Source organism: Pteropus medius, unplaced genomic scaffold (assembly GCF_902729225.1).
Source record: "Pteropus medius unplaced genomic scaffold, Ma_sr-lr_union100, whole genome shotgun sequence".
Lineage (NCBI taxonomy): Eukaryota > Metazoa > Chordata > Mammalia > Chiroptera > Pteropodidae > Pteropus > Pteropus medius.
In genome coordinates this window covers 440,078-457,740 of record NW_024349505.1, presented here as the reverse complement: position 1 = coordinate 457,740, position 17,663 = coordinate 440,078, and the positions used below count along the sequence as shown (strand labels likewise).

General features: G+C 36.2%; 1 non-coding gene and 1 pseudogene across 1 annotated transcript; one reads left to right on the top strand and one right to left on the bottom strand.

Moving 5' to 3' along the window:
* The first annotated feature begins 6,253 nt into the window (after positions 1–6,253).
* LOC120618146 (uncharacterized) lies at positions 6,254–6,372 on the top strand (annotated as a pseudogene).
* An 8,617-nt stretch (positions 6,373–14,989) lies between these two features.
* LOC120618133 (5S ribosomal RNA) lies at positions 14,990–15,108 on the bottom strand. Its single transcript, XR_005657149.1, has one exon. It is a non-coding gene; the product is annotated as a 5S ribosomal RNA (ribosomal RNA).
* Between the last annotated feature and the right edge of the window lie 2,555 nt (positions 15,109–17,663).

Genomic DNA, 17,663 nt, shown 5'->3' with positions numbered 1-17,663 from the left:
CCAAAAGCATCATTTTAAATGAAAGAGAATTGAAATCAGTCTCTTCCATAAAACCATCACCTCTATTTCCAGTCTATTTTCATGACAAGCTGGAAACTACATGTGATTTAATTGGCAAGGTTAGTTTTTTAATCATTTAAGTCATATTTATAAGTCAGATATAAACAAAAGGTAATTTCCTCCCCAAAACATCTGCTAGAGAATTTCTCCTACATGAAGCTTTCATTGGCACATTATTTTAATCAAATCAATTCTTAAATAGTTTATGTACCCTCATCTTTCATCTTGAGTACCTAAATAAACATCAAATAAACACAAACTTTTTAAAAAAATTTTTAAGTAAAGAAAATAAAAACAGAAACAAAAAAAGGAATTTTTTTAAGGAATAGGATATTTAAGCACTGCATTTTAGATATTTTAAAGGCAGGATTGTGTGTAAGCCTCTAAGCCTAGCTAATATATCTGTCTCGGGTTTATTTTTTATTGTTAATGAATTAGAAATCCTATAGCAATATTAAAATTTGCATATTATGTGCACATTTTTGTTAAAATAATTTTAAATGTTTCTATTCAGGTATACCATTTTGAGTATTTCCCACTTTCAAAAAAGACTTACCATTTTTATGTCCTAGAATTTTCAGAATACATTTAATCTTAAGGTAAAATTTAAACTCCCTATTAATAAAACATTTTAATATGCTTTTTTAAAGATTAAAGCAATCAAATAAATATAAGTGACAGTGATTTAACATACATATCCTGACAATAGATTTAAAGACCCTATAAACAGAAAGGCAGGAAAACTCCAACTAAATTTCAATCAGCTTTTATTAAGGACCCACTTTATGTTAAACCCTCTTAAATCGAGGTACTCTAGATAATTTTTCAGAAGTAAACAGTAGTGTGCAGATCTTAAACAAGTTACAGTAATGATAATTTACTGACATTTATACTTGATGCAAATGATATTGACCACTTACCAAGTGCCAGGCATTTTACTAGGCACAGTACATGATAATCTCATTAAATGCTCTCAGAACCTTATACAGTAGGTAAGACAGTCTTCTTCCTTTTAACAGATGGGGACTGTGAAGCATAGAGAGGTTAAACTTAACCAAAGCATAGAGAGATTAAGAAATTTACATAGAAAGTGTGACAAGCTGGAATTCTAAATTAGGCAATCTGACCCCAGAACTTACTATAGTACCTCATGAAATTCAGAATGAATTTTCCACTGGAACCATATTATAACTGCAATTAGTTTCATAAGCTAGTCTGTAAAAGCGTAGAAACATGACTAGACAATAGACTATACATACATAACTGGACTTGAATGACTGGTGAGCCAATTCAGACACAGAAAATATTGATAGCAATAAGAGTATTTCTTCTCTATTTTTAGCAGTGGTCATTACCTTGAAAAAAGGATTTTAAAACATTTTAAAGCCAAAGAATCCTCTGTGCAAGTTATATCTCACCCAGCACTTCAATTTCTGAAACAAAAAAGAGTAGGGCTGCTCTAACTGAAGTGGGAAAGAAAAAGCCATACTCTCCTTCCTCCAGTCCCCAAAATAGACCCTAAGACATTTACCCAGAAAGTCAGTGTTCCAAAGAAGGCAGCCTGGAAACTAGTGAAGTGGACAGAGATTGCCATAGACCCAGCAGATCTTATATTCCAGAAACCATTAGATAGAGTATCTTATGATGTTCTCGTAGGTAAAATAGATAAATATGAGTTGTAAGATAGTACAATTATGTGTAACAATAGAACAGCCCATCTAATGGAAGATCTTTAGTGTAGTGCCAGAGATTTTGTATCTGGTCCTATCTCAGTCAATATTTTTCATCAATAACTTATATGAAGTCATAGAAGGTATGCCAATGAAACAAAATGAAAAACAGTTGTCAATTATCACCAAACATAATCAAAGAAAGTGTGAGCTGCAAGCAGGAATACACATTTTAAAATGCTGAATATCTTCCACAGAAATCTCTTTTGGTGAGACTAGTATGCAGGAGTAGACTTTTGAAGGAGTCAAAGCATTCAAGACTTCATCTTAAACTCAATAAATCCAAAAGTTAACTCACTTCCTTCCTTACACAGAGTTAACTTTTCAGTTGTATGAATTCCCCAGGCTGCAGAAGAATTGCTCACAAGACCACAGGGAATGCCAAAATCAAAAGAACAGAAAACTAAACTTCAAGAAGCCCGAGTGAACTACAAATTAAATAGTCTAGAAACAGATACTAAAACCAGTGTAAGGCACCAAAAAGAATCCAAAAACCAGAGAAAGGCAATAACTGTTCCATGGATCACAAAGAGAGGTCTGGGTCAAATGTCGTTCTTTTGTTTTGCTTGTGCAAACTGGCCAGGATGTGGAGCAAGGGCTGACAGCCAAGTTTAAAAGTCCAGAGTCAAAATTCTCTCCAAGGTAGGGTGGACTCAATATTTTCCTAGTTAACCCGATGGGGAGTTGCAATAAGTTCTAGGCTATTCTTGAGGTGAATGCATACTCACACACTCTCTTTCAACCACCAAGCACTATTACAAATGTACTAAGTACCTGAGCTGAGTTGGTTTCAAAAGCAATCTGTGTTTAGTTCCCTATCTCAGACTAACAGAATGTGAGGTAGAGGGCAGGGTTCAGTTGGCCAGATGAAGCAAGAAAGTGTTGGAAGATAGGGTAGATAATCATGGGAGAGAGGAATTACGGTGGGAATGTCACAGCATTAGTGAATTCCACAAGGATAAAAGACCTATCTCTAGTGAGTGCTGTTTTTGGTGTTTTTTATGGGAAGGCAGTGCATACATGTTGGAAGGCGAAATGAACAGTGCCCAGTAATAATAAGTCTATGTTTTATACTATTAATACTCGCACAAGTGTTTTTGAGAGAATTAAGTGATAACTCATGGAAAATGTTTAGAACAATGCCTGGTAAAAACAGTACATGTTCAAAAATATTAGCTACTGTATTATTATTATACTATCATCATTACGATTGTCGTTCTGACACCTATCAATCCTCTGCAGCACCTGTAAATCCTTCAGTTGCTGGCCAGCCACTGGAGCGGTGGTACAGAGAGGTTGCGGCATCATGAAACAGGAGTGTTCCAGCCAGATCTGAGATAAGGGCAAGCCTAAGTCTAGAATGTATGTGAACGCCATCTTAAAAATTGACTTCAACTGGCTTAGGTGTGTCTACTGTTAATTGCTCTCTCTGGACCAAATGAGAAGTGATGCTTCCTGTAGGTTTAGGCTCTGGGGAGTATGTCTAGGTTGGGGATCAGAATAAGTAAGAGCAAGTAATGATCTAGGATGCTCATTAACCTAGTGTCTCAGTAAAGGTGGCACAAAAAGAGCACTAGGGAGGTGGAACATCTGATGAAATCTCTATAAGTTTGCAACTACATAAGTATGAAGACACTTTGTTTTGGACTTGGGTAGAGAATATACAGCTCACACCCTGACCACCAAGCTCTGTTTTGAAAAGCCCTCGATTTAGGAGATTGCTTTCATTCCCAGGCAGAGTTTGAAATAGCCTGTTGTAAGTGTGATCTTTGCTCAGGATTCAAGGCCCATGTGTGTTGGGAAGCAGGGGGAGAGAGTATGACCGTTAATGGGACTCATAAATAATATTATCGGCAGCATTCAGATGCAACAAAAGGGTAGAGTATGAGTTTCCTGGCAGGAGAGACTGAGCTGTAGAGAGACACATGCAAAATATGAGGAAATCTATCAGTCCTCATAGTTTAATCCCATGTATAACTCATAGGGACAATTTTATAGATCACCGTGGCCCTTAGAAGAACTACCAGCAAAGGTTTCCTCTTCCAGAGCAGATTTGGGTTTAACGAGCATCTAGACCAGGACTTATAGTATATTCTAGTCTTTTATCTTATGCATATATATGTTTTACAAACAATGGGATCATTATTACATAGCTTTTCTTAGCTGTTCTTTTTTGCTTAACAATATAATAAGAAGCTCTTTTCATATCATTAGTGTTTTATCAAATGTTTTCTTCATTTGACAAACATTTACTGGGCACATACTCCAAAAATTTTCTCCCTGCCTCTTCATAGTCAATCCCCTCTTCTCTAACAACTACTGAGCTGCCACTAGAATTTTAACTTCTCTAGAATGACTTGTCAGTGGAATCATGCAGTCAAGACAACCACATAATTTGCAGGACCCAGAGCAAAATAAAAATGTGGGGCCCTTTGTTAAAAGATTATTAAGAATTTCAAGGCAGTGAAAACAGAGCATTAAACCAAGCGCATAGGCCCTTTGTGGCTGCACAGATCACCAGCCCTACTTTCAGTATGTAGCTTTTGTGTGTCTGGCTTCTTTCACTTGGCATGGAGATTCACTTATGTTTTTGCATGTTTCTGTACTTTGTCCTTTGTTATCGCGGAGTAGTATTTTATTGCCTGAATGTGTCACAATTTATCTACAAATGGATAGACATTTGTGTTGTTTTCATTTGGAGCTATTATGAATGAACCACTACAAGCATTCAAATACAACTCTTTATGTTATGTCTTTTGAAGAAAAGTTTTTAATTTTGATAAAGTACAATGGATCAACTTTTTTCTTTTATTGTTCACAGTTTTTGTGTCGTAAGAAATCTTTACCTAACCCAATGTAGCAAAGATTTTCTCCCATGTTTTCTTTCAGAAGTTTGAAATTTGGGAGTTTTATATTTAGTTTGCTCCATTTTGAGTTAGTTTTGTATATATGGTTCAAAGTACAATTCAAAGGTTAGAGTTTTTGTGTTTGCTGTTTGTTTCGTATATGGGTATTTGTTTTAGCTCCATTTGTTTAAAAGGCCATCCTTTCTCCACTGAATTGCCTGTGCACTTACACTTAGGTCTATGATCTATTAAAGGGCTTTAACCAGAGGAATGACAAGATCTTTTAATAAGATCATGTAGCTGCTATGAAGAGAATGGATTATAATGAAGCAAAAGCAGAAGCAGAGAAACCAGTTAGAAGACTATTTATAGTGCAGATGAGACATGATGGAAGTGTGGACTGGTTTTCAGCAGAGGAGTGACAAGATCTCCTTGTTTTAATTGGCATTTCCCTAAAATCTAAAGATGCCAAGCATTTTTCATGTGCTTATTTTGTCATCCATTTTATATCTTTGGTGAAGTGTCTATTCAAATCATTTCTCTATTTTTTTTTTTTACATTAAGTACCATGATCCATTGGAAATTCTTTGTTTGTTTGGTTTTTTGTTTTGTTTTGTTTTGTTTTTCCCGTCTTTCTTAAAATATAATAGACAACTAGCTGCCTGCATTTACATTGTAGAATTTGATGAGTTTTTTTTCCAATTATAATTGGCATACAGCACACCAGCCTCAGCTGTACAGCATATTGATCAGAGATTCACACAATTCGTAAAACGATCACCCCACCAAATCTAGCACCCCTCCTTCCCCCAACAAATTCATTCCAACATTATGAACCATCTTCCTCATGCTATATTTTACATCCCCATGTCTACTCTGCAACCATCCACCTGCACCTCACAATCCATTTGCCCTCTTTTTTCCCTTAATCCCCATCCTATCTAGTATCTCTCAAAATATTCTCTGTATCTATGAGTTTATTTCCACTTTTGTTGTCGTCGTTGTTGATTTAGTACTTTAGAATCCACATGTACGTGAAATCATGTGATATTTGTCTTTCTCTATCCAACCCATTTCATTCAACTCAATACCCTCTAGGTCCATCAAGTCAATATCTTTTTCCATCCCCTTCTTTTCAGTCTATGTGTATCTTTTCATCAGAAGCGAGTCTCTTATAGGCAGCATATGTAGGGGTCTTGTTTTCTTATCCATTCAGCCACTCTATCTTTTGGTTGGAGCACTTAATTCTTTTCCATTTGAGGTACTTGTTGATAGGAATGTAGTTGTTATCATTCTTTATTCCTATCTTTAATATATATTTTTCTTCTTAAAGAAGTCCCTCCAACATTTCCTGTAATACTGGCTTGGTGATGATAAATTCCTTTAGCTTATTTTTGTCTGGGAAGCTCTTTATCTGTCCTTCAACTCTAAATGATAGCTTTGCTGGATAAATTATTCTTGGTTGTAGATCCTGGGTTTTCATTATGTCGAATATTTTGTGCCAAGCCCTTCTGTCCTGCGTAGTTTCTTTTAAGAAATCAGCTGCCAGTCGTATGGGTGCTCCCTTCTAAATAACTAACTGCTTTTGTCTTGCTGCTTTTAAGATTCTCTCTTTGTGTCTACGACCATGCTCCCCTGAATGTGACCAATCTCATCTGATCTTGGAAGCTAAGCAGGGTCAGACCCGGTTAGTACTTGGATGGGAAACCACCTAGGAAGACCAAGTGCTGTAGGTGTTAAAAAAAAAAAAAAGATTCTCTCTTTGTATTTAACATTTGGCATTTTAATTATGATGTGTCTTGGTGCTGGTTTCTTCGGGTTCCTGGTTTTGGGGACTCTCTGAGCATCCTGGGGTTTTATATCTATTTCCTTCACCAGGTTAGGGAAGTTTTCCATCACTATAGCTGTTCAACATCTTGTTTTCCTTCAGGTATCCCAATGACACAGATATTTTTACTTTTAATAGAGTCTCATAGGCTCCTTAAATTATTATTATATTCTTGTCTTCTTTTTTCTTACTGTTCTGATTGACTGTCCCCTATATAGGTCATTTGATCCTCTTCTTTATTCCTTTGTTTATTCCATTTACTATGCTGCTCATCTCAGATAAAGTATTCTTTTCTGACTGGTTCTCTGTTATAATTTTCATTTGCATTTTTATTTTTTTATCTCTTTGTTTAAGTTCTCACTTAATTCATTTACACTTCCCATTAGTTCATTGAGCATCTTTATAACCAGTGTTTTGAACTCTGCATTTGTTAGATTGCTTGACTCCATTATTTCTGGATCTCTGTTCTGTTCTCTCATATGGTTTCTGCTTCTTTGTCTTCCCATTCTGGCTGCCTTTCCGTGTCTGTTTCTTTGTACTAAGCAGAGCTCCTAAGTCTCCCGGTCTCATTAGTGTGGATTTGTGAAGTAGGTGTCCAGTGGCACAGTCCTGAGAGGGGTTCAGCTGCAGGCCAAATTTAGCCCAAGCCTCCGCCCCTCCGGGGCCACCTGTTAAGATTCAACAAGCAATCCACAGATGCTGTGCTTATAGCTGCCTATAAAGGCCACACCAGAAACCAAGGCCAGCTGCCACTAGTGAGAGTCCTGGCGCTTCTCAGCAAGGAGCACCTGACTCACCAAGGATACACCTGGATGTGGCTTATGGGGCCACAAGTTGGAGGAGGCATTGTTTCAGAGAATCCTCTGGAGCAACCTCTATTATCCAGTTTGATGAAGTCTCAGCTATGGCGGTGCTGAGTCCGTGCACTGGGAGTGGGGAGTTCAACAGAAGAACAATGGATACCGCCAGCACTTCTGCAGAGGATAGAGCCTCACCGCAGCCCTTACTCTGACAGTGTCAGTGTCCCCCTGTAAATATCTGTGCAGCCAAACTGGCTCAGAGCAAGCAGGTCCATCACTGCAGAAGTCTGCTAGTGGATGTGGCCCCATTAAGAGGCAACTACAGCTGCTGGCTGCAGCTGCTGCTGCCACAACCTCTGTCCCACTGAGCCTCTCAGAACCAGGAAGCCTCAAAATCTCGCCCCATCCTACCTTCTGCCATTGCAGGGTGATTTCTTAGATTTCTCCCCAGTTGTATTTCTTGTTTATCTAGATCCCAAGTGATATTTCCTTGCTGTTTCCTCCTTGTTTCTGTCACAACTTTGATTTGGTTGCCAGAGGGATGAAGAGAGCCTCTATCATCTACGCCATTTTCTCCCCTCCTCCTCCATTGGAAATTCTTAAACAGAGGAATGAAAATATCTTTTAACAAGATCATGCAGTGGCTATGAGAATGTATTTTAATGAAGAAAGTAGAATCAGAGAGATCAATGAGGAAATTATTTATAATCCAAGTGAGTTATAATGGAGACTTGTTCTGGTGTGGGAATGGAAGAGAGGAAGAGAAATTTACAGGTTTGGGATATGTTCTAGAAGTAGAATTGATAATGTCTAACCACTATGCTGTACATCTGAACTTAATATAATATTGAATGTCAACAGTAAATAAAAAATATAAAAATAAATTTAAAATTTTTTTTAAAGAGTTGATAGAAGCTGCTGGTAGACTAACAGTGGAAGATAAGAGAAAGATGAGGAATTTAGGGTAATTCTTATATTTGGGACATAAACTACAAAGAAGATGGAGGTGCTGTTGACTAGAATGGAAAAAAACTAGAAAGTGGTAGAAGAAGCAGGAGTGTTTGGCCATGTTAAATGTAGGTGCTTATTCAACATCAGTGTCAGATATTAAGAAAGCATTTGGAGATACAAGTCCAGAATTTCAGAGAGAGGTCAGAGCCAGGGATTTTTTTTTAATTGTTATGTAGATGGTATTTAAATCTAAGATAACTTGTTACATATGAAATTGTGCATCCTTCCTCCAAAATTCATAGGTTAAAGTATTAACCTCCCATGTTATTGTATGTGGAGATAGAGCCCTCGAGAAAGTAATTAAGGTTAAATGAGGTCATAAACATGGGGCTCTAATCCAAAAGAACTGGTGTTCTTATAAGGAGAGGAAGAGACACCTGGAGTACAAAACTCCTAAAAGGTCAAAAAAGAGGAACATAAAAAAGAATAAGATTTGGAAACATTGGAGTTCACTAACTACCTTAACAAGCGTTATCTCAGTGGATTGGTGCAGATAGAAGTTTGACTGTAGCAGATGGTGGAGAAATTGTGATATCAGACAGTGACTACAGACAAATCTTCAAGATGTTTTGTTGTGAAGGAGAGCTAAAAAATGGGGTAGCAACCAGAAACGGATATGGAGTCCAAAGAAGTTTATATGGGTTTGTTTTTGTTTTTTTTGTTTTTAGGATGGGAAGTAATAGTACACGCTTGTGTAAATGATCAAGTAAAAAAGATTAAGTAGTGAATCAAGTAGAGAGAAAAACCTAATGCAAGAGAGAGGGAAATAAATGCAGAAGCTAAGTCCTTGAGGAAGTGGAGATGGAATCTAAGTAAAGAGTTTGATGTTTGATGGAGGACAGGGCAATACTTCATGTATGTTGTCAGAGTTGATGGTGTGAAAATGAGGGAATTCTCTCTGATTTCTTCTATTTTTCTCGTTCAAATAGGAAGCAAGGTCACCAGCTAAAGTGGGAATGAGAATGCAGAATTTAGAGGCTATAGTAGAAGGTGTGGTATAGTTGTTTTAGAAAGTGGGCAAGTAAATGCACTATAGAGAAATCTCATAGGATTGCCCAGCAATATTGACAGTCCAGGGAGTAAAGTCTTCCTAAAAGATTTCCAACTGACTTGGCCTTCTATTTCGACAGCCTACATGGGCTTCAGGTTCACCCCAAATGGGGGACTGGAAATACCTTCACTGAGAACATCGAACCTATACACAATCTGTGATTCTGTTAGCAGGGAAGGAGGCTGGGTAGGAAACCAGCAATATCTCTAATACTTTGCCAAGTTAATAAATGAAGAAAAAGGATCTCATTGTTTTGATTTGTACTTATTTCTTTCATTATTGGAAATTTTGGTGGTTTTTTTTTTTCATTTTGGTTGGTTATTTAATATTTTTCTTTTTGTAAATTGGTTGTTCACATACTTTACCCAACTTTCTATTTTTAAATTGATCTTTATGAGCCTTTTATGTATTCGAGATAGCAATTAATCTATTTTATTCATTTCAGAATACATTTCCAGTTATCATTTGGCTTTGTTGTCTGGTTATGGTATTTTCCATGTGCAGATATTTCTAATTTTTCATTTAAATCTGTCAATCTTTTTCTTTCTTGAGCATCATGCTTAGAAGTAAGATTAACTCCTGTGGTATCATGCCTTGAAGGAAAACCCTAAGGTAACTCCTGTGGTATCATGCCTTGAAGGAAAACCCTAAGATTTTGTAAATATTTACATATTTTTATAGTAATTTTATGGTTTGATTATATGTATGTCTTTAATCTACCTGGAAATAGTTGTACAGTGTGAGGTGGAGATTTGATTTTTTTCTTGTAGGCCTGGACATTTACCTGAATGCAGCTCTGATCTTGTTAACCCTTTAACTGGATACTATCAGTATTTTCCCTCCCTTCTAACCTTACCTTCAAAATAATATCCAGATTTCCTGTCCTGGCATTTAAAGCACTCAATGGCTCAGCTTATTTTATTTCCTTTCCCATTTCATGGACTCTGATTTCCTTCTGGCTTTCAAACTATATTCAGATGAGAATCACAGTTATGTTTTCTGATTGTGTATAGGTTCGATGTTCTCAGTGAAGGTATTTCCAGTCCCCCATTTGGGGTGAACCTGAGGCCCATGTAGGCTGTAAAGCCCTCTGAGAGTCATCTTGGCATGGAATAAGGGAGCCAAACAGTTAAGAACCCAGCCCTTACTCTTGCTTCAAGGTCAGAAACTCTCCTTTCATCTGATTTACATGTTATGCTTCCAGACAAGAATTTCATTGGAGATTCAAATGCTTTAAGAGGAAAAAAAATCTTACTTCTATACACAAATTGATCCTCCTGTGCAAATCTCATAATGTCTACTTATCATAAATTAAGTTCCACAGGAAATAGACTTTGAGGTAAAGATCTATCCATGAGAGGTTTATTGAGGCATGCTCCCTTACAGAGAAGTAAAGGAAATAGGACTAAACCAAGAAAGATGTTGAAAGTATGAAGCAGTTACACAGAAACCTCAGTCAATCCTAGAAGGAATTCTGAAGCTTGGATAAGATATCTCTAATTGAGGTAAGGAACAGTGTTGTCCAATCATTGGATTGTGGCTGCCCTAACAAATAGTGTAAACTTGGATAAAAGAGTTTTCTTCTGTGTGGGCAATTGCTGGAGAGCGACTCAGAGCTGTAAACCATCCACGACCACAATTCCATCAATTGGGGGAATGAGTGCCTCGGTTAGGCCACACACACAGCATCTACACCATTTATATGCATTGACACAGACTATTTTTTCACCACCTCCAAATCCTACCCATCCATTAAGCCTAGCTCAAATACTATATATATCCTCCATTAAATATTCCCTGATTGTTGTAAGTTATATTTTTCTCCTCTAAATTTCGAGCACTCTATATTCTTCTTATGGTACTATGGCATTTATCTTGTTCTACCTTCCACTAGAACTATTTTTCACTTTAATAAATTGAGAACTTTCAATGATCCAGGCTATAAACTATATAGAGAGATATAGAGTGAACAAAACAGTGATGATCCTCTTCATACTTCAAACAAATATTAGAAATTTAAGAGTTCACTATAGTAAAATAGTATGTAGGACAGAATTTAATTCAAACAAGGATGTCAGGGAATGACTCTCTACAGAAGTGCTATTAAATGCAAAAGGATAAGTAGAGAGTAGCTCAGTGAAAGGAGGTGGTAGGGATAAGGAGTGGGCTGTATTCAAGTAAGAGAGGGCTGCAAATGGTAACGTTGATATTTATTCAATATTGATCCCTTCCTGAGTGCCAAATCATCTTAGGTGCTGGAGTTCCATCACTAAACTAAACAGAAAAAAATTCCTTCCTCATCTCCACCATTAAGCTTACATTCTAAGAAATGAAAGAATCCAGTATACCTGGCATTTAGAGAACAAAGGGAAAGGTAGTGCAAGATGGTGAAGATGGGGCTGTAGAGTCACGTAGAGGCAGACCGACCACTAGTCGCCAGGTAAGAATTTGAAGATTTTAATACTGTAGAACCTGATCAGATAGTTTTTTAAACAATCACTCTGGCTGTAGTATCTTGTCCTGCCTCCCCTACTAAATTATAAGCTTTTTAGAATATTGCTCTGTGACTAATAAGCACATAACCCCCCTTTGTAAACAATGGGCACCCAATAAAGAATAACAGCAGCTAACATCTGATTTCCTTCTATGTGCAGGAAGCTGTTCTAAGCACGTTTCGTGTATTAAATCATTAATCCTCACAACCTATCACCTCTGGCTGAATGAGAGGAGGTGTGCTTATTCATATGGAGCATTAGAACCTAGACACACCTGAGAATCTACAATTATTCTCTATGTACGGTAAGGGGAGAGAGAAGGAGCCACATGAACAGTTCCATATGCCTTTCCTATTCATATCTTATTCAAACCAAATTATTCTAATTCGCAGTGAATTACAAAGATAAGAAATACCTAGACATGAAAACGGTGTGATCTTTTAGTTGAGAAAGCCTGGCATACACATTTGCACATCTCTATGACCTTCATCGTATCATCTATATTAATAATTACTCAAGTGTATTTTTAAAGAAGATGATGAGCTAATGTAACAAAATCATTGTGCTTTCTGAGGAGCTTTTTTATACAAATCATAACAATCCCATAAGTATCAGTAATTGTCCATTCTGGCAGGGCAGGAGGGTGAGGCGGAAGTGGGGAGATTTTTAAATCTCAAGAATTCATCACCTAGGATCTGTAGAGAGAACTGCCTAATTGGGAGACCGCCCCCTGCCGGCCCCTCCCTCATAGCACCCTGACATTGCCATGCACGAATGAGAGATCCCCTGTGGAAAGAGGGACTGTGCCTGCATAACTGAGAAGCAAGTGTGAAATGGCTTAGTGGTCCTTTCCTTCAAGCAATCCCAAACAGTCAGCTCTTGGATTAAGTGTAGGTTTATCTACAGGTTTACCCATTAAGAAAAACGTATAAATAATAATCAAGAGCCACACCCTCCCCAACTTGAGCTTTAGAGCTTTATTTCCTCGCATCAGTTTCTCTAAGATTTGATGCCCTGCTGTCTCTAGCATTTTCCTCCATTGCAAGTAATAGTTAAGGCCATTCCCTGGGCATTAGCTCCCTTTCAGCGCTGAAGGCGTATTAGATTGATCCAAGTAGGAAATTAAGGTACTTTGCTTTATAACGTTTTCATCAACTTTGTTTAAATAAGTGTAACCAGGATCTTGCTATAAAAAAGTATTTTTATAGAAACTAAACAAGACTAACCTGAGTTGTACCCAGCCATTAGGAAGGCAAAAGGAGTGCTTTTCTTGACAGCCCTAAGAAGCTTTAAATTAATGTCAAAGACAGGAGTTCTGTCACATTCCAGTCCTTACTTGTTTATATCTTCCTGGGGCCATAACTCCACCCCACCCCATCTCTCCCTCTGCCCCACCCCCACAGGAGATGTCTTCCAGAAACAAAAGGTGGTCAGATTTAACCCTTCCCTTTGCCACAAGGCCTTTTAACTGCCAGCAGCTACATGACATGATAAACAAGAGTCTAATGCTGTACAAAACGCAGTCAAAGTTAATAAGCAAATAATAATAAGTTCATTTAGTTAGCACAAACCAGGCACTGTGATAAACACATATATATATTTCCTCAATAAATTCTTGCAACAACCCAGATGAGGAAAGTGAGGCTTAGAGAAAGTAATTTGCCGAGATACCTTCATAAAATTAGTAAGTGGCAAAGTGTTGAGCAGATTGGCTTGACTCTAAAATCCATGCTTTAATCACGATACTACCAATAAATTAAATTAACAAAATGTTATCTTTAAATAGGCTTCTTAATCATTAAGAGCTCAAATTGTCTTAAATATACCCAGACAACAGTGTACCTGTGAATAAATTTAATGCTTACAACAAAAATATAACTGGTCAACCTAATCAAATTATTTGTCTTTTTCATACCCAATATAGAATATAGGTCAGTAAAATCATAATAGTTGATTTATTTACTCAAATTTTTTGGAATTTCTTCCTGTATGCTAGTCACCAAGAACACAATGTTAAACAGAATGTTAAATAGAGGTCTCTGACCTCTTGAATTTACTGGCTATTGAGAGAAACAAATATTAACTAGAGAAGCATACAGATATTTAAATAACTGCGCATTGGTATAAGCACTGTGAGAGACAAGTATGTGTTATGAGAGAATAACCAGAAAAACCAATATTGATTGGGCTCTCAGGAAGGTTTCTAATCTGCAACTTGAAGGATGCACAATAAGTAGTTAGGCTAAAAGTAAAGAGGAGGAGGTGTTCCAGGCAGAGGACAGACTTATCACCAAGGCTCTGGGCAAGAAAAGAGTTTGGCTCTTTCTAGACCAGTGACCCCCGAGTAGGGAACCCAGGAAGGAAATAGGAAATGAAGCTGGAAAAGAAAAATATACACTATCAGAAGTTTGGATTTTACCTTACGTGCAATAGAAACCCATTAAAGGATTCTCAAAGGTATAGTTTTAGAATCTGATTTACCATTTTTAAAAGCTCATTCTGGCTGCTGTGTACAGAATGAATGTTAGGAGGACAAGAATGGAAGAGGGAGACCAATTAGGAAGTTTTACTAGTCATCCAAGCAAAAAAATGGCAGTGACTAGGCCTAACGTGGCAGCAGTGGGACCTGGAGAGATGTGGATAGGATACACATTTAGATAGTATACACATTTAGATTATTAGATTTCTGATGAATTTAATCTGGGAGAGGATGGGGAAGGTGTGGGACAAGGTGGGATCAAAGTCCTAGGTTTCTGAATTGAGTAACTGGGCAGATGGAGGTGTAGAATAACATGAATATAAGAGTAAAAGAGGAAAGAAGTGAATGGATATTATCTAGAGCAGCGCTTCTCATTTAATGTGTATGTGAATCACCTGATGAATCTTGTTAACATGCAGATTCTGATTCAGTAGATCTGAGGAGGGGCCAGAGACATTGCATTTCTAGGAGCTCACAAATAATAATGCTGTTGGTCCACAGATCACATTTTGAGTAGCAAGGCTTTACTCTAGCAACTTTATTTTATACACACAAAGTTATAACCTTCAGCCAGATTTTTCTTTTTCTTTTTTTTTAATTTATTAGTTTTTAGGTGAGGCAACCCTTGTTTGACCTCACAGACTGCATGGACCTAGTCAGCTTACAATCTCTTATTTTTTAATTTTTTATGCCTACAGCACCTGGTCTTCCTAGGTGGTCTCCTATCCAAGTACTAACCAGGCCTGACCCTGCTTAGCTTCCGAGATCAGATGGGATCGGGCTTGTTCAGGGTAGCATGGCCGTAGACTCAGATTTCTTTTTAAAAACCTTTTTTCTTTAATCAGCCTGATTTCCTAAAGAAACGATATTTTAATTACAAAAAAAAAATGAGCATAATTTAAAAATAAATTTCTGTAATAGGAAGAGATTTAATTTTAGAAAAAGTACTTCACCCTTAGTTTGTTCATTTGGCCAAAGATGAAGTGAAATATTTATTATGAACTGACTTTGAATAGCCACTGATCTAAACGAAATAACTTATTGATGAATATTTTTCGTTTAAACTAGTTGTCATCACCGTCACTATTTCATACTTTAAAAAAGTCAAAAATCAATCATTATTTATCATGAACATCCAGCCACTAGAATCAAACTAATATTGTTCTTGACTTCTAAGTACTTTCAGTATATCTTCTTCAAATCATTAGAATCATAGCAAATTTACACCAAGTAGAACTACAGAAAGAAAATAAGTGCTGTTTTGGCACATTTATATAAGTTGATGTAAAAATTAGCTCCCTCTTCATTTTATTGAATGTTTTTGATGAGATTTACTTTAGGTCAGATATAAGTGTATTCTAAATTATCAGAGAAAAGCTAGTATCTTGGCAACTTTAAACACCGACTAAAGAACAAGTAAATGGTCAGTGAGAAAAGTAGTACTGAATTTTAGAAGGAGGAGAAGAAGCGAGTATAATTTAAATACATGAAATAGCAAGGTGACAAAAATTGTTCAATAAATTCCAACTAATTTGTAAGGGCTTTACGGGCAGGATCGATATGTTATGCATTTGGAATTCCCATAATGCCTAGCAATATGCAGGGTATGCAATAATTAGAAGAAATGAATATAAAACCTGAAAGAATAATAACAGCTAATTACAAAATGATGTTTCACTTGGTAAAATTTCAGTTAAGAGAAGGGCATGGGAGCCAGCAGTAATAATTAACACATTTCTCTTGTAGAGTCAATTTACAATTTAATGAGGTAGTCAATATTAGTGTCTATGTTTTAAGGATGCAAAACTAAGCTTCATAGAAACTAAGTGATGAAAAACTAGAAACAGCTAATGAAGAAGAAAAACAATTATTTCTAATCCAATTAGTCTCTAAAGAATAGCCATAAATTGAGATATGTCAAGTCAAACCTATATATATAATGAGATTCTGTTCTTAGAAGCCCATATGAATGTAGCTATTAATATTAATGACTACCATACAGTATAATTTTAAGTGTCAGTCATTGTGATGAGCACCTCATTCAAATTAACTAATTTAATCTTCATTATCATGGGATAAAAAAATTTTATCTTCAATTTACAGATGAGGAAACCTAGGCACTAGAGCTGGAATTGGATTTCTGATGTGACTTCTGACGTGTCTATGCTATACTGTGAAAATACAAAAGTGATCATAAAATCAATAAAGATAAAACAAACCACAAATGTGTAACACTAAAGACAATATGAGAACTGCTTTGTAAATATGGAAGGTTTTTTCCATGTAAACACTGAATTTTAAGACTATATACTTAAAGTATAATCACTGATTATAAAGTTAAAAAAAGATGAATTTCATCAACACATTAAAAATAATTTACTTTTGAATAATGAAAAAAATAAGCAAAGAAATTCTTAAACTTAAATTAGCATCTTAAACCCAAAATGAATATCACATATACCAAACCTCATCACATTGCACACTTTAAATATGTGCAGTTTATTGTATGTCAGTTATATCTCCATAAAGCTGGAAAAAAAACAGGAAAAAATTACCATTTGGTTAGGTCCTGTGGAAAATGTTTTTATAAAATATTAAGCAGAAACAGTGACCTGATTTTTTTTAAGTACCACTGTAATTCAGTGGGTTAGAAATGGTCTTATCAATGTATAGAGCTAGGTCAAATAGAAAACCATAGAGAAAAAATAAAACAAGATTAAAAAAATTATTTGTACCTGGACTATGGACAAAATGTGAAAATATCTCCACGACTCTGTGTAGGCAAAAAATAAACATAGCCCATAAAAGAAAATTAATTGGACTTCATTAAAATTAAGAATTTCTGAGATTCAAATCTACATGCAAGTGACAGACTAAAAAGAAAATATTTGCAATACATGTGTCTGGCAACGGACTCATATCCAGACTATATAAAAACTTCCTACAAATAAGAAAATGACTGATAAACGTTCTTGGACAAAACACTTTAATAGGCACTTCACTGAAGAAGATATTCAGACAGCCAATAAGCAGGTAAAAAATTGTTCGACAACATTAATTATCAAGGAAATGCAAATTAACAATCACGACGAAAAATTAATACAACCTCACCAGAACAGCTAAAATTTAAATAGATGAAAATACTGTGTGTTTGCAAAAATGTAGAACTGAAAATGTCACACATTGCTGACTGGGGTGTAAATTGATCTACTTTAGAAAACTTTTTGGCAGTATTTAATAAAACCAGTATGCCCTATGACTAATTCTAACCTTACATATATTTCTTTTGGAACGAGTACATAAGTCTGTCAAAAGACATGCGCCCAAATGTTCATAGCTGTTTTCAGAATACCCTCGAACTGT